Source organism: Podarcis tiliguerta, assembly GCF_965153285.1.
Source record: "Podarcis tiliguerta genome assembly, chromosome: 17".
Classification (NCBI taxonomy): Eukaryota; Metazoa; Chordata; class Lepidosauria; order Squamata; family Lacertidae; genus Podarcis; species Podarcis tiliguerta.
In genome coordinates this window covers 13,704,606-13,728,017 of record NC_139550.1, presented here as the reverse complement: position 1 = coordinate 13,728,017, position 23,412 = coordinate 13,704,606, and the positions used below count along the sequence as shown (strand labels likewise).

General features: G+C 43.4%; 1 long non-coding RNA gene across 1 annotated transcript in view; it reads right to left on the bottom strand.

Annotated features, from left to right (window-relative positions):
- Positions 1-8,251: 8,251 nt before the first annotated feature.
- Positions 8,252-23,412, bottom strand: part of LOC310667947 — a 343,815-nt gene continuing 328,654 nt past the window's right edge. The window contains exon 3 of the long non-coding RNA XR_014506463.1: positions 8,252-8,262. This is a non-coding gene — a long non-coding RNA (uncharacterized lncRNA). The remainder of the gene's footprint in view (positions 8,263-23,412) is intronic.

Sequence of the window (23,412 nt, the reverse complement as noted above, 5' to 3'; positions counted from 1 at the left end):
GGCCCCAGGCTCTTTGAGATGGACACTTCCCAGGTTGCCCAAGGCTAGAAAGACCTTACAACTATTGCTGTTCCCTCTTGGCGCAGGATTCACCCTATAGCTTCAGAGCAAAGCAAGGCCAGCATAATCCAGGGATAGCGCTCTATTAATTCCCCATTTCTTGGTGTTCAGAAGATCAACTTTGAAAGCAAAACGTTTCCCCCCTCTGAAATCCATCTGTCACCACGAGCAAAGAGAAGACTTGTCTGTAGTACCTGGCTGGCTTACGGGTGACCTTGTGAAGAATTTAACAGAGAGTGAGGTGCATGTCTTTTCCAAACCGAGTTGTTTATTTGGCTGATCTGCATGGAATTTCTATTCATGAGTTGGGGGTGCGATTGGATTGGACAAAGTTACCCCTCCACCAAGACCTGCTGGCCTTCACCAGCTTCCACCTGCATAGTGACCCCAGTCTCAATCCAACTCCCTCATTCAATCTGCCAAACATATGGGAGGGCAAAGTGTCTCCAGCACATCTCGCTAAATCTCAAGCCTGCTCACAGGGCAGCATCAGCCTTAGTCCAGGTCTGATAGCTGTGCTGGGTCCAGACGTGCACAACAATTTGCCTCACCAACCCCATCTTCTACCCTAACTGGCAGGGTGTGTCAGGATTGCAGGCAAGGATAGGTATGTGTCCTTAGTTCATTATGTGTTCAGATCATTGACAAGACCGCCATTGGTACCATAACTTGCACACAATGGATGGGCACACCAGTAATTTTCTGTGTGCATGGGAAGCTCACTCATCATATGGGAAGCTCACTCATCATGACAAATTCACGGAAGAGAGGGCTATCAGTGGCTACTAGACATGATGGCTATGTTTTGCTTCCATTAAACTTAAGCTACTACTTTCAAAGTATAAAGGGCCTCTAACTGCAAGCAACCTGTGGTATTGCATGTTGCCTATTCTGTTCTAAAAGAAGTAACTTCAACCTTTTACAAAGAGAGCCAGCGTGGTGTAGTGGTTAAGAGCAGTGGACTCGTAATCTGGTGAACCGGGTTTGATTCCCTGCTCCTCCACATACAGCTGCTGGGTGACCTTGGGCTAGTCACACTTCTCTGAAGTCTCTCAGCCCCACTCACCTCACAGAGTGTTTGTTGTGGGGGAGGAAGGGAAAGGAGATTGTTAGCTGCTTTGAGACTCCTTAGGGTAGTGATAAAGCGGGATATCACATCCAAACTCTTCTTCTTCATACCTTCTTGTCATGGGCAAATCCAGGCATTTCTAGGTAGGTGTAGAAAAGACTCCTGTCTGCAACCATTACCAATCTGTGTAAGGTAAAAGGTAAAGGATCCCTGACTATGGGTTGCAGCGCTCATCTCGCTTCAGGCTGAGGGAGCCAATGTTTGTCCACAAGCAGATTTCTGAGTCAAGTGGCCAGCATGACTAAACCACTTCTGGCACAACAGAATGCTGTTACGGGAACCAGATCACATGGAAATGCCATTTACCTTCCTGCCGCAGCAGTACCTATTTATCTACTTGCACTGGCGTGCTTTCAAACTGCTAGGTTGCGGGTATTCAAACTGCTGACCTTCTGATCGGCAAGCCCAAGAGGCTCAGTGGTTTAGACCACAGCTCCACCCACATCCCACCAATCTGTGTAGGCAGTACTGAGCTAGATTTTGCAGATAATTTACATCTTCCCTTTGGAGTGATGCTTTCCTTACAGCTCCCACACTTCACAGGTGTTCAGAGTAAGGATACAGAATCTATTCTTTTCCATTTTTTTCATCCCCACCCTGAATGCTTGTTTGCATTGGTATGTTTTTAAATTTGATTGGTTGGTAACTGAATTCCAGTAGTTCTCATGTGATTGGGAGGTATCCAGTGAAGGAGAGACTCCCTTTTATGTGAAGCAATATCTGTTTTAGTATCAACTGTGAACACTGCTAAGTTGAATAAAGTGTTGGAGTGCTGTTGGAGAGCAAAGCTGCAAGAGAAGGTAAAAGTGGAAATAGCCTAATTGAGATACAGAAGGCTGCATGCTGAGCTCTAGAAAGAGAGGAAACTACAGTTGTTTGGGAGTTAGAAGAATAGACTGTAAGCCCATGCTTGGGGAAGGATGTGGCTGTAAATATTCTGTTTTAATTCATTTATAACTATAAGTTTCTGCAAATAAAGCTTTTTAATGTTAAAGTTAGAAGACACTGGTGTAATTTCGAAAGAAGAGTGCCAGTCATATATATGATTTGGGATTCTTAGCTGTGTTTTTGCTACCCTTACTCAGCAATTTCCACAGCAGTCTAGATTTTTCTTTAAGTCCTCACAAATATGACCTCTGTCATAGCACCATCAACCCCTGGAGTGGGTGGGGGACAATGGCTGTCTCCAGCTTTGGATTCTCACACAGCTTGATCTACAGCAAGCTGTGATAGACTTGGCAAGTCACTGAGCATGGCACAAGAATTTCACAGTTCATTTGGAATTAGATTCACTATTTTATCCATCTGTTAATGTCTGCTACATGCGTGTCATAACATCAGGAATAATGTTGTTTTATTCGCCAACATCTCCAGCAGAATAAGGGAGGCACACAGTTTTGAAAAGCTACATACACCACCCATGTTTACAATAATTGGGGAGAATTTTAAGGTTCAGTTCCACTGTGCTCACAAATACGCTCATAATTCATCCCCTCCCAAATAAAAATCTCAAGGGCTTTGTTTAGCATTCAGATAAATGGTTCATAAAGAAAAGGTTGTGATGATATGATACTTGCCTCTCACCCCTCACTCATAGCAATTCCACTAAATGAGCAAAATAAACTATTTCAAGTTGCAAGTGTTTTTATTTTGATATAAAATATAATGGAAAGGCACATATTCCAATGAAAGAAAACACACACACAGCTCCCTAACGAAAAATTCATCATGGGAACATTCTTATGCATGCCAAATGAGTAATTTGGAAAGAGGAACATAAAAATATATATCTTTGCCAGAACTTTGCAATTATAACTGGTAGCTGTTCCAACTGACAGTTTCCTGTTATAGAGTAGAAAATGTCTGTCCCTTTTCATAGTAATTTGACAAGCTGCAATATAATAATGGAAGTAGGGGTGATATCCAAGTATGTTAGCAAGGGAAATGACTTGCCCAACACCCGTGCTTATTTTTGAGAAAAAATTATTATTTTTGACACAGTGAACATTCAAACTACAGGATATATATGTTTGATATCAATCTGATTTTTTTCAGCCCACAAATATTTGCATTAACAGACATTGGTGCAGTGCCAAGTTGTTTAACTGACTAACTCATTCTATGGAAAATTCTGCCCTTCCCCCATGTTAATATTTAAAATAGTTTCTTATATGAGTATATTGTATATGTGAAAGCTTTGCAAATGTGGCTTTTCAAATGTTTCAGTATTACTGAACCTGGCAAGCAGTTTTGTGAAGTTTAACCTCAGAGCTTGTCAAATCCAAAATAAGACATTCAAACATGTTCATTTAATATTGACTCCGGGATCTCTGAACTCCTATGCAATGCGGGAGCTGTGGGGACAATTGTGGATTTCAAAGGTACTAAATGGATGAAACATAAACAGTTGTCTTAAAATTATTGATTCAGACCATCTAGTTCAGAATTGTCTACACCAGGAATCGGGGATCTGTGTCCTTCCTCATGTTAATGGATTACAACTCCCATCATCCCTGACAAGCGGTCCATAAGAGTACTTTAACATGGAACCTGTGGGTTGTGCACTGCCTCGTTTTGTGTGTGTGTGTGTGTGTCAGGGCCAGATTTAGGTTTGATGAGGCCCTAAGCTGCTGAAGGTAATGGGGCCCTTTATATGTCCAGCTGTCCTTTGTCAACAACAAACTGTCACTGTTTTTTTGTGTTGAACATATGCTATATGGTAATTTATGGATCTAATAGGTATCTAAAGCCATTTGCACATAACAAAATATGTATTTTATCAAAGTAATTGTTGAACTTAACTTATATTTTGGAAATGTACATCCAGTTGTTTTTCCCTTTAAATTTTTTGGGGGGCCCCAAGAGAGTGGGGCCCTAAGCTATAGCTTGTTTAGCTTATACGTAAATCTGGCACTGGGTGGGGGGGGAGCAAGGCCAAAATATGACACACACACCCCTCAGCCCTTGCACTGCCTTCCCAAAGATAACTCAGTGATGCGCTGGATTTTGGGAAGGAGGGGCGAAGCTCTGGAAAGATCCTAGAGCCCTCACACCTCCTTCCCCAAGCTGGGAAAGTGCTAACTTGGCTTTCGGAATGAGGTGGGTGTCAGGAGTTCAGCCTATACTCGAGTAGGACCCTGGCAGAGACACATGCCCAACTGGCATGTTCTCTCCCTCCTGGTCTTTCATTCGGGAGCTTCATAAGCTTTCTTCCCACTCTGTGGAGTCAAAACATATACCATCATGTGAAAGACAACAGTCCTATGACTGCAATCATGGAGCAGGAATTCTAACATTGGGATGACTCTAGGACCCTGTCCGAACCCTCACACTTCTTTCCCAAATCCCAGTGCCTCGCCCTGCAGGCAGGGAAGGCCCCAAATGTTGCCAAAGGCTGTCAAAAAAGGCCTCAAGGCCCACATGCGTGCGTTGAAATACTCTGTCATAAACTATACTAGGCCAATGGTCTGGTTCAATATAAGATAGCTTCCTATGAATTCTGTTCTTATGAGTCTTTCCCACCCCTGCCTGGAGATGCCAGACTCTATCTCAGTTTGTAATAACTTGAAAGCATTATTTGTTCTTACAAATCAAACTGTGGGAAACATTTTAACAGTTTGTGGTAGGGCCACCAAGAGTCAGAAAATGGTTTTTGTGGACTATTTCCAACCTGTGAGCCACCAATTCACCATTCCTGGGGGAAATCAATAGCCTGGAGTGATCTCTGCACACATAACAGCATTCTTGGCAGACACAATCAAGTTCCAGTATTCACATTTGAATGCTAAAACAGTTCATTTTTCTTGACAAGCCTTTTCCCCCAAAACAATTGGAAGTCATTCAGAATCTCTGAACTGATTAATGTGGCTATATTCACACGCTTTGATAGGGCCAGTCATCTTCAACCGCTGTTACAAACGGCAATCATCTTGTTTCATCATGGAGTATCATAAAACTATAATACAAGTCATCAAATAAAAAAAATCAGACAGGCTGATTATGAAAAAGCAACCTGAGTGTGGTCTGTGTTTCTGAAGAAATAAGCAATACTGAGGTAGCATCTATTGATCTGACAAATGGGGGGGGGGGACAGCACGAGGGTTAAGTCCTGGAGCAAAGTCGGTGCAGAAGAGCGTCTTTTCTTTGACAGAGAATGAGACCTATGACATTGAGTAGATGAGAAAACTGACAAGAAGATGCCGATGCCTCTGGCATATGAAAACATGAGATGGTATGTTTGGGTGATGGAATAGCAATTAGGCACTTGAACGTCAGGTTTGGCTTTCAAACATCCATCTAGCACCAATTTCATCCAAGCTTGTCTCTGGGTGCTCAATTTAAACAGTGTTCAAGGCTTCTAAGGTTATGAAACACAACTTCAGTGGAGAAGGCAAAGGCTGGAAGTAGGACAGTTTGATCCTATGCATTTTTTCTCAGATGGAATGAGTTTGATGCAGTGCCAGGGGCGGAGCAAAGGTGGGGCACACCGCGGGGCCTCCGGAGTCTGCCTGCCTCCTTCCACTCAGCCACCCTACAGCTGGGGGGGAGGCGGCGGATGGGCCGTTTGGGCAGTGCTGAGCCTGCGTGCGCCCAAGCCACCGCATCTCTCCCAGGAGAGACGTGTGGCTCAGGCGTGCTGTAGGGCCCGTGGTGAGTGCTGCTTGGCATTTTGTCACCCCCCTCAGTGGTGATACCCGGGGCAGACCACACCCACCACACCCCCTTCCTCCATCCCTGGGGCCAGCCCCACCATTAGGTAGATGGAGGCGATTGCCTTAGGCAGCTGATTTTAAGTGACGTGAAAGGGCATCCAGTTGTTAGCTATTTAATTTACTGCTTTGAACTTTTACTGCTAGGGAAAAGCGGATGCCCAAGGATGTTTGTATTCCAAAACCATGTAGGCTGACCTTCTGCAAGTTAGTAAACCTGGTTCACGTGTAATTTATTCTCATTTTTCATCCACCACCATTTTGACACTTATAGGAGCCTGATGATGATGACCTTATTTCTCCCAAGAGTAGCCTGGTGAGGCTATTTGTCCACCTTGCCCTGAATTGCCTACTTTGACTGTCGGTGGCTCTCTGGAGTCTCAGGTGAGGTCTTTCCCATCACTTGCTAAAAGCGCCTTTTAAGAGGAGATATCAGGTGTTGCCCCAGACCTTCTGGAAGCAGAGCAGAGCATGTACTCTGCCACTGAGTTATTATCCTGCCTATAATTCTATGAAATACAACTGATGAGAGCATCATTGTAGACCCATGTGCAGTGGGCCAGAAGCCAGTGGGGCAAGGGGCTGAAGGTGTAGAAGGAGAGAAAAAATAACATGGCACCAGCTTGGGATCAAAATGCCCACCCCTTTATTGATTACAGATGTAGTATGGCTTTGGCATAGGCCTTGGGAATGTAACCTGAATCAGCCAAACCGATTGCTGGCCGATGACTCCATTATGATCAACCCTTGCTTAAAGATCCTCCCATTATGTAAATCATATAGGGTGCAAGGAAGTGCTGCTTCAACAAATGTAACAACTTGTCTGCCTCCAGCTGCTGCGTGGAAGCAGCCTCCATGCTCACCTCCTCCAACCGACTGTTCCAAGCACCGCACTTCAAACTCGCCCGCTCAGTGCTCACAGTCTTCGTCAAGCAGTCACATCTGCAAGCCCAGGAGATATGACAAATATAAGCAAACTAATGGCAGGTAATTGTTTTCAAATTTGTTACATTAACTGAAGTCCCATAACTCTTTGCTTTGTCACACATTATCCCACTTACAAGTCTTCTGTGGATTAGCGGTACTATTAGGCATTACAGTAAACACATACAAAACACCATCTTAACTCTGTATATTTTTTCTTCTCTATTCCCCTTCCCACTCATGATGCCTCTTCTATTGACAGTATTCTAAACTATTTTGTCTGTTGCACAACAGGTTCTGTTTCATATATTGCTTCTGGCTGTGACTGTAAACTGACTAGTGGTAATAAGTGGATGTTTTCCCCTCATGCTGGCACCAATTTCTTTATTGTCGAGCCATCGGATTGGTTTGCTCCATTATTTTCCCATGTCGCCAACTCCGCAGCTCTTGCCTGGAGTCTTACATGTTGAAAGGGTGTCCTGCAGTTCTTAAATAAACAGTCTGCTGGACCATGAAAACCCCAAAGAAGCAGGAGCCCTGGCTGCTGACCCTGAAATCCCACATGCATCCATGTACTCGGCAACTGCCGTGTGAAATTCATACCAGTGCTATAGATGTGAAATGCAAGCCAGTGGGCATAATGTTAGTTTTTTATGTTTTTACATAGCTTAGGAAGCCAGAAGAGAATACATCATTGCAAAAATTTCAGTTGTTTGTAACATTGTAATTCTTATCTTTGCACATACGAATAATGAAAAAACAAAAGGTATACATCAGGCATGTCCAACTCCCTAGAAGCTGCAATCTACTCCCAGAATAAAACAACTGGCAGTGATCTACCCATTGGAGGGGGGGAGCAAAATTGATGAGATTTTTTTGGGGGGAGGACATAAAATGCACAAAAATAACCGCGATGCAAAGAACAGGAGGAAGTGAAAAAGACTAGCTTCTTATCCGTAATAACCACCCATTTCACAGACATAATGAGGACAGTGGGAGGCGGAAACTTCCAACACATTTCTTTCTCCAGCCGGCAATCGAAAGAGAGCCCGCGATTGACCTGTTGGTCATCGCTGGTATACGTCAACGAAAGGCTATGGTGGTGGGGAATGATTTAATGTGGTAGCTTCAGCATTATCAACATGAAAAAACAGACTCAAGCAGCCTATTTATTATTATTATTATTACTACTACTACTACTACTACTACAACTATTACCTATCTGTCACAGGCTGACACAGTTGAACCTCATCACCATGGAACCTCACATATGTTTGGTAAGCAACTTCCACCCTAGGCATACTATAAAGAGGAAGGTATGTTGGGGAGGAAGGAGGAGCCAGAGGAACAGCATCAGTTTGGAATGGAAGGTCCTATGAAATTTAAGAATTGCCTCAGCAGGGGAGGCACAACAGAAAACAACCAGCAGCTCATTTTGGGCTAAACCCCAGTAGCCAGCCAGGAACACCATCCAAGAACAGCATTGAGGAAAGCAGAGAGGAAATTTACCCAATTACTCCAGGAGGAGCACAATGTTGGGAAGAGCCTTGACTTTTATATACTGGGAGCCTAGGTCTTGCCAAGATCTTTCTTCAAGAATAGCAAGATTTCAGGGCTCTGAGAGCACTCATACGTTGGCTGCTGTGATACAGGAGAAGATTGCAAAACCCTGCCCTTTGCCAAAAGGTTCCAGGCAGTGCTTTTTTTCACCATACCACTCAAAGGGGTGCCTGTCTTGCTTCCAAAAGAAATGCTCCCAGTAGCCAGCTGAGGTGAAGTTCTGTAAGCGCACCAAACAGCAGCTGCAGTGTCTCCATCAGTGATAAGGCTACAAAAGGAGATAGTTGGCGAGGCAGGAAGAGGGGAGGGAAACTGTGCCTGCACGGTGAGATGAGGCACCACAAGCACCTTCCTCTTGTGACTTCTTGCTCTCACCTCCCTCCTTTCCATTCTCAAAGCTCATTGGTTGCTGCCACCTCCCGCCTTTGCAAATCATGCCTCCAATACTTACAGAGTTGCTGTTCTCTGCTTCCAACCTGCTCACCAACCAACCAAGAAATCAGCCATGTCACCTTTCATATAACCATATGTTCCATAGGTGTGGCTTCTGCAGCTTCAAAATAAGGCCTACCTCCTTACTTAGACAAAGCCCAAAGGTGGTAAATTTTATCCTTTATGACTCAACACATGACATGCACTAGTTAATCTGCTATGGATTCTTCCTGCTTATTGAAAATTATTGAAATTATTGAAAATACTAGATTTCAAAGAGGTAGTCTAGCTTACCCTTTTGTCACATTTAAAAACTCAATTCTTTCTCCCTCTCAAAAGCGCGAGAGCATGCAAAAGAGCAAAAGTACAACAAAGGAGTGAAGTGGCTCCATTTTTTATTTTTCTTTATGGATCATTCTTCCAATAGATCACATAGTTTAATTAAACTGATGGATTGGGAATTTTAGAATTTACATTTTAAACTGTAAAATATGGGGATATATTGGAAGTTGATTGCATGCTAATTAAGCAATAAGTACTTCTAATTAAATTACTGGATTTAATTCTAGAACTGCAGTTAAAATGAAATTGGTTACTTCTCAAATTTCCATTTGAAAGGATTGAAACATGGGAGAAAATGAAACTATCTAGGGCAAATTGTTATAAGTATAGTTCTGATGTATCAGTTATCACACAGATGCAATAAATAAGGAGACAAGAGAGACATAAAAGGGCTGAACCAGATATATTTATTTATATTTACACAGCCTTATCGACAGAGGTGACCATCATTTGGGAGCTTCCTGCAGCCAATCAGAAGCCGTGATTTGGTTTTCGAATGTTTTGGAAGTCAAATGGTCTTCCGGAACGGATTCCATTTGACTTCCAAGGTATGACTGTACAGGAGTTCTCAAACTCCCCACAACCAAGAACCACTTGAAAATGACTGAAGGCATTGGAAGACCCATGTAATGATTTTTCTGTCGGATGTAGCAATTGTAATGCCCTGTGCTAGATATTGTATGGGTTTTTACTCTAATGTTATTGCTTCTTTTATTTCTTATACATTGTATGCAATTGCGCTGCCATTTGAATTCTATAGAATTCACATTGCGATTCCACAAAATACAATATAAGAAATGAAAGGAGCAATAAAAAAACCAATAAAAAAACAATTGGACTATTAAATGTGAAGGATGTGTCTTCAACCACAATTCCACTTGCTGCAGACCTGGATGAAGCTAGCGGGCTACTGGTGGCCCACACACCACAATTTGGAACCCCTGACCTAAGTGACACCTTTTCAGATGAGTATCACAACTCTGAGTGGGTAAGAAAGGTTACCCCCAATGATAAATGATTAAAATCATTTAAATGAGAGGTCAGCAAAGTAGCTTAAAAGATAATGAATGGATGTGATCTACTGAAACATATTAGGGGTAGAGTTTGAAAAAGAACACATCTGACTAAGGAACAATTTAAAGGTGAAAACAATCCTATCCATGTCTACTCAGAAGTAAGTCCCATTTTATTATTTGAAGCTTACTCCCAGTTAAGTGGGGCCACGTTTGCAGCCTAATATATCAAAGGCCCAGGAAGGCCTGAGTTTTTATTAGCTGACAAATTTCAGGACCATTGGCACTTGCCCAGATACCCAGATATGTACTGGTGTTGTTATTCCTTGATATTTCAGCCTATTTTGTCACTTTAATAAGTTTGTAAGTAATAAGCTATCAGGGGTGTCAACTTGAATGAAATATTGGCGGTGCAGGTAAGCCCCACCCCACATAACTGATCACATGACACGGCACACACACCCTATTTGAATGGCAATGCCCATCAACTGGGGGGGGGGAGCTTAGTGGGGCATGAAGGGACCTCAGCCCCTAGTGGTTGGCTCCTATGCTAGCTATAGAAACTTAACTTAAACAAGCACCTTTTAGCATGTCTGGGGTAGTCCTAGATTTCTCACAATAACTTATGAGGATAGAGGGATGGGAGAGGAACAGGGACACTTTTTTTTAGTGATTTTAACATCACACAGCACAATCTTACACATGTTTACTCAGAAGTAGGTGCCATTGAGTTCAGTAGGGCTTACTTCTAGGTAAGGATGGGTGAATGTGTCCATTTCAATTTCTCACCGTTTCTCATTTTTCTAATCTTAATTTTGATTCTCCACATTTCAACATCAGTTTGAAGTTTGCTTTGGTTTGACGTCATCACCAGCATTCCAGCGTGAATTTCTCCTAATCCCGAATACACATTGCTGTATGCAATTTTGCCTAATATGCCCTTTTTCGCAAAGCAAACTTCCCTATTAGAATTCATTTCTGTGTGCTATTTCTACCAATATGTTTATTTGTATGCATACTTCACCCTCCTGCATGCCTCTGCTGAAGAAGTGCATTGCAAAATTCAGAGCAGTTTCAATTTTAAAGGATGATTGGTTTCAGATCCTGTACTGTTTTGGAAACTATAAATTAGGTATGTTTGTCTTTAAATGTCATTTGAATCAGTTCTGCCCCCACCCTGTCATATTCTCGGGTAAGTGCGTATAGGATAGGAACACTTCCTTTGTTCATTGACACAGTCAGAGTTTCTCCACAGTTAAAAGCCTGTTGTTTCTTGATCTGACAACGAGGGCAAGAGGGCAAGGATAAAGCAATGACAAGGCCATGTGTTGAATAAAATCAAAGGTGACAAGCATTCAGTGATGTGCAGGCTGTTCTCGCTGCGTCAGGATGATCAATAATGAAGTAGTAGACAAGAGAGAGACCTTCAAGTGGGCACGTCAGCCTTGCCACTAACAAATTTAAGGACATAGGAAGCATTTGTTGGATCAGACCAAAGGCCCACAGAATCATTGGAAGGGACTCCAAGGGTCATCGAGTCCAACCCTCTGCATTGCAGGAAACTCAGCTAAAGCATCCACGACAGATGGCCATCCAACCTCTGCTTAAAAACCTCCAAGGAAGGAGAGTCCACAACCATTCCATTGTCTAACAGATCTTACTGTCAGAAAGTTCTTCCCGATGTTTAGCCAGAATCTCCTTTCTTGTAACTCGCAGCCATTGGTTCGATTCCTACCCTCCAGAGCAGGAGAAAACAAGCTTGCTCCCTATTGCATGTGAGATGTTTGAAGATGGCTACCATATCTCCTCTCAGTCTTCTCTTTTCCAGGCTATCCTGGAGCCAGTGTGGTGTAGTGGTTAACAGCAGTAGACTCGTAATATGGGGAACCGGGTTCACATCTCCGCTCCTCCACATGCAGCTGCTGGGTGACCTTGGGCTAGTCACACTTCTTTGAAGTCTCTCAGCCCCACTCACCGCACAGAGTGTTTGTTGTGGGGGAGGAAGAGAAGGGAGAATGTTAGCCACTTTGAGACTTCGGGTAGTGTTAAAGCAGGATATCAAATCCAAACTCCTCCTCCTCCTCCTCCTCCTCCTCCTCTTCTTCTTCTTCTTCTCCTCCTCCTCCTCCTCCTCACAGTGACCAACCAGATGACTATGCAAAGCCTGCAAACAGGACCTGAGTACAATAGCCAGAGTGCAACTGGTATTCAGAGGCCTGCTGCCTTGTAAAAAAGGGGGACTGGTAAAACTTCACCCCCAAGTGTGCTGATTGCATCCAAGTCCAAAAACTACCCCAAGAACAAGCCCTCATAATTTGTCTTAATTTTGTCTTAGATATTAGTAACCAAAGAAGACTAAATGTCAAGACATGTCTGGCTAGCAGCATTTATTTTTAATTGGCAGCAGGCTTTAAGTGAGGTGAAGAAGTGCTTTCCTCATTTTTTTTTCATTTTTACTGTTTATTTAATCTTGTGGGATATTAAAAACCTATGTTCATACAGTTTACAGTTTATTTTCTTTCTTTCTATAACTATAACTCTGTTCTTCTTAGGTTGCATTTTTGTAAAGGGTAAGTGCAACTTTTGTGGCTTTTGCAGACGGGGAAAAGTTGCAAAAATGTTGCTGTTCAAACATGTCAAAAAATAAAAACCCACCCCAGCAATGAATTAATGCAGCCTTGTAAATGTTTCGGTAACTGAAAGGTTGGCAAATCTATCATCTCTCGAGGTGCTGAGAAAGGAAAATATTTTCCCCAATGCCATTTATCATTGCCTGTCTACCTCCTCACTCTTAAGTGACTCCTGAAACAGTCCTAATTTCACAGAGCAAAAGAAAATAAGCTTTATGACAAGCTGCAGCCGAGAAAGTACTACAGGCAAATAGAAGATTATTTGCATTGCCACTTGCAAAATCTGCAGCATTTAATATAATGGTTATGTTCAGCAGTATGGACTTTTGAAGGGAGATGAGTAACTGCCCTATTCCTGTGGTACCCTGTGCTTCATCAAAACCATTGCATGCATGTGCAAACTCCATAGCATCTCATTAGAGTCAACCAGGCCGTTGGAGTTACTTCATAGAGATTTAGCTGGTCCATTCCCTCGAGTTTGGAGTTCCATCTAGTGAGTGGCCCAAGTCGCTCAGGGAGGGTTGAGGTTCTGCACAACCACCAGTGGGGGACCGTGTGTGATGCTGCTTGGGATTTATACGATGCTCATATTGTGTGCAGGTAACAGGGCTGTGGAAATTATTTAAGAGGATTCAATGGAATGTTTTGGACAAGGATCTGGTCCCATCTGGTTGGAGAGAGTTAACTGTACTGGAGAAAAAACTTCCCTGAGTGAATATGATCTATTCCAGGGCTGTCCAACCAGTCGACCACGATCAACAGGGCAATCCATGGGTGATAGCAGTGGATAGCGGTCGATCACTGGCTCATTTTCCTCCGCAGTGGAAAAAGAGCATCTGTGCATGTGCCGTCCTGACCTGGCGAGAGTCATTCATCGCTCGGAAGCGAGCATTTCGGAAGCCCTTGGTGACAGGCTGCAGCAAGTTCACTTTGGCAGAAGGCTTCGCGTATCCCTGGCTGTGGCGGTCTATCCTTGTGATCGTGCGGCGGTAGACCATTCCTGGCACTCGCCCTCTGCTTCCCTGCAACGGCCTGAGAGGAGGGGAGCATGTAGCATGAGTGTTGCTGGGGACGAAGGCCCACCTAAGCGCCATGTCAGAGGCGAGTGTTTATTGTTTTGTTAGCGATTCGTGGCATTCCCCCCCCAAAAGCATAAGAACTATGCCTCCCCCCAAAAAGCCCAAATGGGTAATTCACTGCCAGTTCCTTATTCTGGGAGTAGATCGCAGTCTCCTGGGAGTTGGATGTCCCTGATCTATTCAACAAACCTGCTCTACTTGGATCTGGTTTTGGAGAGAACAGCTAAATGGGACACAGCTGGGGGCAGCCAGAGGAATAAATAATAATAATAATAATAATTTTTATTTATACCCCGCCCTCCCCAGCCAAGGCCGGGCTCAGAGCGGCTTACAAGCAATAATAAAAACAAGATGAATAATTACAACTTAAAAACAAAAGTAAAATACAACATTAAAATAATGGAACATTAAAATATTAAAATATAGCCTCATCATAGGAGGAGAAGGAAAAGAAAAAAGAAAGAGAGGGAGGGAGGGAATCAAATTGGCTCCAAGCCAAAGGCCAGGCGGAACAACTCTGTCTTACAGGCCCTGCGGAAAGAAATCAGATCCTGCAGAGCCCTGGTCTCATGAGGCAGAGCGTTCCACCAGGCCGGAGCCAGAGCTGAAAAGGCCCTGGCTCTGGTTGAAGCCAAACTTCCTTAGGGCCTGGGACCACTAGGGTGTTGTTATTTATGGACCTTGAGGCTCTCCGTGGGGCATACCAGGAGAGGCGGTCCCGTAGGTACGAGGGTCCTAGGCCATGAAGGGCTTTAAAGGTCAAAAGCAGCACCTTAAATCTGACCCTGTACTCCACCGGGAGCCAGTGCAGCTTGAAAAGCACTGGGTGAATATGCTCCCATGGCAGAGACCCCGTGAGGAGCCTCGCTGCAGCATTCTGTACCCGCTGGAGTTTCTGGGACAGCTTCAAGGGCAGCCCTGCGTAGAGCGAATTACAGCAGTCAAGCCTGGAGATGACCGTCGCATGGATCACTGTGGCCAGGTCGGGGCGGGAAAGGTAAGGGACCAACTGCTTGATGCGGTGAAGGTGGAAAAATGTCGCCTTGGCTGTTGCTGTAACTTGCGCCTCCATGGAAAGGGAGGCGTCAAGGATTACACCCAAACTCTTAACGGAAGGCAATGGCACTAACTGGGCCCCCGCAAGAGAAGGGAGTTGGTCCCTCATCCCCATGCCATCCCGACCTAGCCATAGGACCTCTGTCTTCGAAGGATTTAGTTTCAATCGGCTCCCACGAAACCATCCAGACACAGCTTCCAAACATCTGGTCAGTGTGTTCGGGGCCGAGTCGGTGTGTCCATCCATCAACAGATAGAGCTGAGTGTCATCAGCATATTGGTGACAGCCCAGCCCAAAGCTCTGGATAATCTGGGCAAGGGGGCGCATAAAGATGTTAAAAAGCATCGGGGAGAGAATTGTGCCCTGCGGCACTCCACACACCAAGGAGTCCGCGACGACATTTCCCTCCCTAGTGCCACCCTCTGTCCCCGACCAGAGATAAAAGAGCACAACCAGTTACGGGCTATGCCCTGTATCCCCACGTCTGCGAGGCGGTGGTCCAGAAGATCATGATCGACCATGTCAAAGGCTGCTGACAAATCTAAAAGGATCAGCAGTCCTGACCCGCCTTGATCTAGTTGTCTACGGAGATCATCTGTTAGGGCAACCAGAGCCGTCTCCGTCCCAAAACGGAGGGCAAGGACCATCCGCCTTGGGCCTGCCCATAAAAAGCAAGTCTAGAGTGAGAGACTAAGATGATGTCCACTGTTTCTTCTCATTGTGAGATTTTTGTGGGCGAGCTGAGAGTTTGTTTGGCTCATGGGTCCAGAAGCTGAGAGGTTCATTTTCAGAAGGAAAATGAACTGATATTGATTTTTATATATTAGTATGTAACATTTTTCTATGTAACTGTGTATTTTTTAAATATTTTCAGTTTTCTATTGTTGCTTCAGTTTTCCCTACACAACTTAGATATATTTAAAATATATTAAGTATTGTAGAATATAAAGTGATGTAGAAATTAAATAAGCAACATTCAATCAATCATCATGAAATATTCAAAACCAATTGGCAAAAGTAGCCAATTCTGTAGGAAGACGTGACATTCCTATTATGCTAAGACCATTGAATCATTTCACCCACAACCTCTTGACACAGATGGACCACCTGACCACTAGGAATGCCATCAAAATCTGGCCTAAAGGTGGTGGTGTTGTTTTTTGCGAGAATGTTGAAGAATTTCAAGGTACAAAAGAATTTGAGAAGGACAGTAAAATATCTTGGAGAGCGTATGCACACCATGGCATTCTCTGGAAAGAGATCACATGGGGCTAATGGGCACTAAAAATATGTAAAGAGCAAAAAAGAGTTAAGCTAAGACTAGCAACGTTTATAAGGTTCATTTTGCACATACTTACTGCAGTCTGAAGTCTTAGCTTATTCTTAAATCTCTCTCCTCTCCCCCCGCCTCATTCGCTGTCCCACTTACTTCATCCTTCCTTCCTGCAACAAAACTGCAGGACTATAAATGCCTTACTCCCTCACCCCTTTTGTAACATTTATATGTAAATGTTCCATTATGTATGCATGTTATGTCATTTGTCGCATACTCTTATTAGCCACCACAAAGCGCACTGTCTAAGTGGTTGTTTAAATCAAATGCAATTCCCAAGAGGCCATTAATAAATGGGCTGGGCTGGGGAGGGGGAGAAAGCATTGCTTTCAAAGATATACATGCTAATTACAATATATAAATAGCCGTTTTCATAAAGAAATCTTGTCATATAATTAAATGCTTGTAGGGGAAAATACACCCCAAGTGGCTATATAAACAGGCACGGCGTAAATCTGGATCACTCTAAATACATATATATTATACAGGGAATGCATTTTCCTAAGGCAATGTGATCAGCAGCGCTCTATGAACATCTGTCATTTTTTGCTTGTGTGATAAAAACTGGGCACTTGTGAGTGAAAAGCTTCTGCATCAACATGTGCGAAAGGATGGAGCAAAATACTAATGGAATGACTATATCTTACTTGTGCACCTGTTCCATATTGTGAATGTGTGAGGAGGTGTGTGTTAATCTGAATTTATGATATGGTTTATCTCTGTAGATCGTGGCATAAGTATAAGATTGATATAACTCTCATATGACATGAGAACCACCCCGGCTGAGCTCTGGTGACCCTGGAAGAAGCCTGATGTCTAAAGCAGCCTTTTTATATATTCTGTCACTCCTATTTCCTATAACAAACCAAGCTTTCATTCTTTATTTGTGCGAAAGCTTCTTGTGGGCATAAGATTAAGGGTTAACACACATCCATAGCAAGCGCACGACATAACTCTAGCAAGAGTTCCTAAGCCTCTCTGCAGTGTGTATATGAACATACCTGAGTGCTGGCTGTGCACATTTGAATTCAGGCCCACACTCGGGGAAAAATGGATTCTTGTCGGTGAAGGAGGAGCAGAGTGAGAACAGTTTACATGATACCTGAGATAACTTGAATAATCTCAAAATGTATTACAAGAAATGAGAGCCAAAGTAGAGGAGAGACAGAATTAGTTTGATGTACAGTGGTACCTCGGGTTACAGATGTCTCAGGTTACAAATGCTTCAGGTTACAGACTCCGCTAACCCAGAAATAGTACCTCGGGTTAATAACTTTGCTTCAGGATGAGAACAGAAATTGTGCGAAGGTGGCGGGAGGCCCCATTAGCTAAAGTGGTACCTCAGGTTAAGAACAGTTTCAGGTTAAGAACGGACCTCCAGAACAAATTAAGTTCTTAACCTGAGGTACCACTGTATATGGCAAGCATTCATATCGTCATTATATTTGAAGTAATTTTGGGGGCTCATCTCCCCATGAAGGTGAAACAGCTGCAAAAGTGTTTTGATGCTAGCAAAAATTCTAAGGGGAACCCCGCATAGTCTAGTATTGAAGGGGTGGGCAAATTTACAAGGGCTGTGTGCTTGTGGTGGGTGAGACCAAAGGCCAAAGTGGGCAAAATAATAATAGTAGTAGTAGTAGTGGTAATAATAACAACAACAACAACAACAACAACAACAACAACAACAACAACAATACATTACTTATACCTCACCTATCTGGCTGGGCCTCCCCAGCCACTCAGGGGAGCACCCAACAGAATATTAAAAACACGCTAAAACATCAAACATTAAAAACTTCCCTAAACTTCAGATGTCTTCAAAGCAATGAATGCAAATTTTACCTTTGTACAGCAGGTAAGATTCTACACACCCCTCTCTAGCTTCCAGCCTAACAAGCAAGAAGCATTATCAGAGTTCAATAACACACTGCAGCTAGGCAAAAATACTCAAGGAGGGTGAACTACAAATCCAGTAAGGGATGTTGCCTTGAAGGAGGGGTGGTGGTTGGAGAGGAGATGTAGCATGGGGAGAGTCCAGTGGTCAAATGGAACTACTTGGAAGACCACAGTTTGTATCAAGGTCCTGAGATTCTCCATCCCTGGTCTAGTGAACTGTCATCAATTTCACCAAAAATGAAATTCAAAGGGAATGTGAAGGTTCCTTTTCTAAATATGAAATGTGCTGTTCCATCTTCCCATTCTTTATCACTGCTAGAAGAAGGTCTTTGTAGGATGTGGCAGGAGGGAGGAGTATGTTAGGTAAGAAAGTTGCAGTGGTCAACGTTGGGTTTCCTGCAGATATGTGGGCAGCAGTAGATGCCTGGTGATGCATTAGCCCAGGCTTCCTCAACCTCAGCCCTCCAGATGTTTTTGGCCTACAACTCCCATGATCCTTAGCTACCAGGACCAGTGGTCGGGGATGATGGGAATTGTAGTGTCAAAACATCTGGAGGGCCAAGGTTGAGGAAGCCTGCATTAGCCATTATCAAACTACATTCTGTTTGCAGTGTGAAACTTACCTGCAATAGAATTACTCCCAGCCCAGACCGATCTCATAAATAGCCCAGTGTTGGGGCCTTTGTTGTTGTTCTTGTTTAAATATTGTTAAGTCTGCCATGCTTTTAAGTCACACATCACACAAAAGGCACTCAATAGCTTCTTACAAAAGTATAGACCGTGAAGATAAAATGATATGCTTATGGGCAAGCAAGCTGTAATCCTGAATTTCCACAAGAGACTTTTCAAAGTTTTGTTCAAGTTTCTCTATTATTGGGGGGAGGGGAGCGCCATCACCAAAACCACAACTTGGCATTTGGCTTCTCATGAAAATCAGCCCAGAACAAATCCAAAAACCTTTTTTGCATCAGCGTCTGTTTTCATCTCCTTTGAAAGCAGACCTTCTGTAGCGCAGAGCTAAGCTTTTGTAGTTTTTCATCTGTCTGACAAATCCTCCTCACGATGCTGTCCCTATTGCCTTCCAGTTCACAACGCACTGACCCCTAGTGGCCTCCAACCTTTTTGTTCTGCAATCCCCCCTCCCAATGTCAACAGAAGCTGCTAGCAGAGAACACAAGAACAAAGTGGTTCTTTCACTTCAGTAACCCTCCCCTATGGACATTGTATTTCTATTACTGTCAGCAAACAAGGGTGGACTTGAGGATAACACACACCTAAGCAAGTTGTAGCAGCACAGCAGTGGTCTCAGCAGGGATACTTGTTTAGGCAAAGCTGAGTCAGTTTCATTGAATCAATAGCCTTTCCCAAGTGGAATACTTTTGGGGAATAGTTTTGAGAAAGAGAGAGATCAGTCTGCATAGAAGCAGCAGAGTTGTTCACACGATATGCTGTAGATAGGACTACCCACTGACCACAGCACAATTAAGAACATAAAGAAAGCTTTGCTGGATCAGACCAAAGGTTAATCTAGACCAGCAGCCTATTCTAACTATATGTCTATGAGAAGCCCACACTCAGAACTTCATTGCAGCTGTACTCTCCCCACTTGAAATGACCAGCAACTGCATGAATACTCGGATGCGTACTGCCTCTGATTGTATAGGTAAAGGTAAAGGGACCCCTGACCATTAGGTCCAGTCGTGGCCAACTCTGGGGTTGCGGCACTCATCTCGCTTTATTGGCCGAGGGAGCCGGCGTACAGCTTCCAGGTCATGTGGCCAGCATGACTAAGCCGCTTCTGAGCAGCACACGGAAACACCGTTTACCTTCCCGCCAGAGTGGTACCTATTTATCTACTTACACTTTGACGTGCTTTCGAACTGCTAGGTTAGCAGGAACTGGGACCGAGCAACGGGAGCTCACCCCGTTGCGGGGAATCGAATCGTGACCTTCTGATCGGCAAGTCCTAGGCTCTGTGGTTTAACCCACAGCGCCACCCGCATCCCTGATTGTATAGGTAGAATATAGCAATCATGGCTGGTAGCTACTTCAATTCATTTCAAAATCCAATTCAGAGCTTCACAAAAAAGGGCCTGATTTGCTCCAAAGTTGTTTCATTTCAGGTTTGATTCAAAATACTAATTTGAATAAACAAAGCTATGCAATTCCCTATTCACTATTATAGACTTTTCTTTTTTTTTAAGGGCTATAACCCCACTTAACAGAAATAGGTGAGATTTACAGGCATTGTAGCCCCTCCTATGTGCTCAAAGCCTGCCAAATTACATACAAATATGGTCAGGGCTGTTTGTGCTGGACACCTTTAAAGTTTATTTTTTAAAATTAAAAAAGGAACCTTGTTTGTTTTTGTTTGTTTGTTTGTTTGACAGAATTGGATGAAATTTGCCAGCCTATTAGTCACTTCTGAATCCTGTCTAATTTCAAAAGGATAACTGCAGTAATTTCCTTGCAGGTGAAGCCATTACAGTTTTTGATTGGTTCAAAGGTGGAGTTGCTTCTCTTGTTCCTTTGTGGATAATTTGCATGAAAATAGCATACAAGAAAAAGGTTACCCTAGGGAAGAAAGCTGCCAAAAATGACAGATAAATTAATCCATTTGACGGGTGGGGGCGGGTTCTGCTATGTGCTTTTAAAGTTGATTAGGCTGGGAGAGAACTAAAAGAGATTTGCTTGCCTTCCTGTGGTTTCCTCAGCAATGTTTTTTGGTTTTTTACTATGAAATATTTTTTATGATGAAAATGGAATACAGCGTAGAGCTGTCCTTAAGAAAGTTGCCTATACAATTTTAAAATGTTAATTGCAGGGAGAAAGAAAGAAAGAAAGAAAGAAAGAAAGAAAGAAAGAAAAGCTACAGCCTTGTGTTCTGCTCCATTGGCATCCAAAGTTACAGAAACTATTGGCACCTGAAGTTACAGAAACTAAGCTAATTTGACAGGAGTAGAAGTGTGGCAATGTGGCAAAGGGAGAAAATGAATGTGAGCACTGCTAGGAGAACTAGCAAAGAACACACAACAGACTAGAATAAGGTGATACATTGCTACCCCAAAGCTCTGTGCTTGGAGATTCCTGGTAAATCATTCCCTCTGAGTAGGAGGTAAAAATGTCAGTCACAAAACAGTTCACCCTCTCCTTTTCTGCAGCCATAATGTCCTTACAGCTTTTTTTTTTTTTTAAAGAACACCCAATCTCTGAAGCACTTTGGGGCACGTCAGAGATCTTGAGTTCCATTCAGGACACTTTGGAGAAATTCTGGTTCAGCTCAGACAAACCTTGCATCTGTCCATAGCAACGAATATTCCATCTTTTTATTCCTCCAAATTTAAATTCCAGATATGTGTTACATCCCCACCGATAGCATTAGTGAGGCATTGACCAAAAAACCCAGCAAAATATTAGTACTCAATATGGACAATTTCAACATTTTCTACCATTATGTAATTATCCTTACCTACGGACAAATATGAGGAGGAAGGAGGTAGTTGGTTTAAAGCATATAAGGGAGAACTTTTTCAACCCAAGGGCCACAATCTTTCAAGAACAACTTTTCGAGGGCCGCATGGTGGTGGCGGGAAAGGCCAGAGGCCGACATGGGCAAAGCAGCTACTTGTGAACTTTACTTTTGGACAGTAGGCTAGTTTCCACTAGGAGTCATCCACCCTCTCTATCTTTCATCTGCACAAGTAAGAAATTTTATCAGAATGCAATGACACATTCCAGCCAGGCAAAAACACCAAGGAAGAGTGAAAGGCCAAGTCGGAGAAGGTGTGACCTAGGGAGGATTTGGTGGGGCAGTTAGCAAGGCCTGGAGGCTGCATTTGGCACCAGTCTGAGGTTCTTTATCTCTGGTTTACAGCAATTTGTTTTTGTTCACTCAACTTGTATACGATCAGTTTTGGAGGAGGAGAAGTTTGGATTTGATATCCCGCTTTATCAGTACCCGAAGAAGTCTCAAAGCAGCTCACAATCTCCTTTCCCTTCCTCCCCCACAACAAACACTCTGTGAGGTGAGTGGGGCTGAGAGACTTCAAAAAAGTGTGACTAGCCCAAAGTCACCCAGCAGCTGCATGTGGAGGAGCGGGGAATCGAACCCAGTTCACCAGATTACGAGTCCATCGCTCTTAACCACTACACCACACTGGCTCTAGTGTGCCTTAGCAACATTGTGGATTTATCTTCAAAACACACCACCCTAGAATGACTCTGCACTACTATTACTTCAGAGCTCACTTTTCACATTTATAGGCATGAATTGCTGGAAAGTGAAATAATTCCTCTAAAGGTGAGATATCCAGACATTCAACCAGTGTGGTTTAAGGCATAGCAAAATCTCCCCTTCTTCAGCACTGCTTCACTGCACAGACTAAGTGTCTGAATGATCAGGAAGCTTTAATGCATCACTGTGCCCTGATATTTAACCTCTTCCTTCTAAATGCATGCTGAGATTATGCAGAACAAAGACCTGTCTGTATCTCTTATCCGATAAGTGCCTATGCATTCCTGCTCCAGAATGATATTTTAAATACTTATTCCCAGCTCCAGGATGCCACCTCAACCGTCTGGTTTTGCAATGAGTTTATGTTAAAATGTGACTGACTCCATGGATTTCCACGAGAGCAGCTAAACTGGAAAATATTCTGCTGCAAATCTTCTGCACTAGTGATCTACATGAGAGCCAATCTCAGACCCTCCAAGTGTCCCTATTTTCCAGTGACAGTCCCAAATTTACAGAACCCTTCCCAGTTTCTGATTTGATCTTGCAATGTCCCATTTCCCCTTAGGATGTCCTTATTTTCATCAGAGAAAAGGTGGAGGGTATGGAGTTATGCGACCCTCGAACCAAGGAGATAAGCAACTATGAAACCTTTAGAAGACATCTGAAGGCAGCTCTGTATAGGGAAGGTTTTTTTAAAATGTTTAATGTTTTATTGTGCCATTATTATGTTGGAAGCCACCCAGAGTGGTTGGGGCAACCCAGTCAGATGGGTTCTGTATAGATAATATAATAATTATTATTAATATTATGGAATACGATGTCCCTATTTTTACAGGGGGACGCGGGTGGCGCTGTGGTGTAAACCCCTGAGCCTAGGGCTTGCCGATCAGAAGGTCGGTGGTTTGAATCCCTGTGACGGAGTGAGCTCCCATTGTTCGGTTCCACCTCCTGCCAACCTAGCAGTTTGAAAGCACGTCAAAGTGCAAGTAGATAAATAGGTAGAGCTCTGGCGGG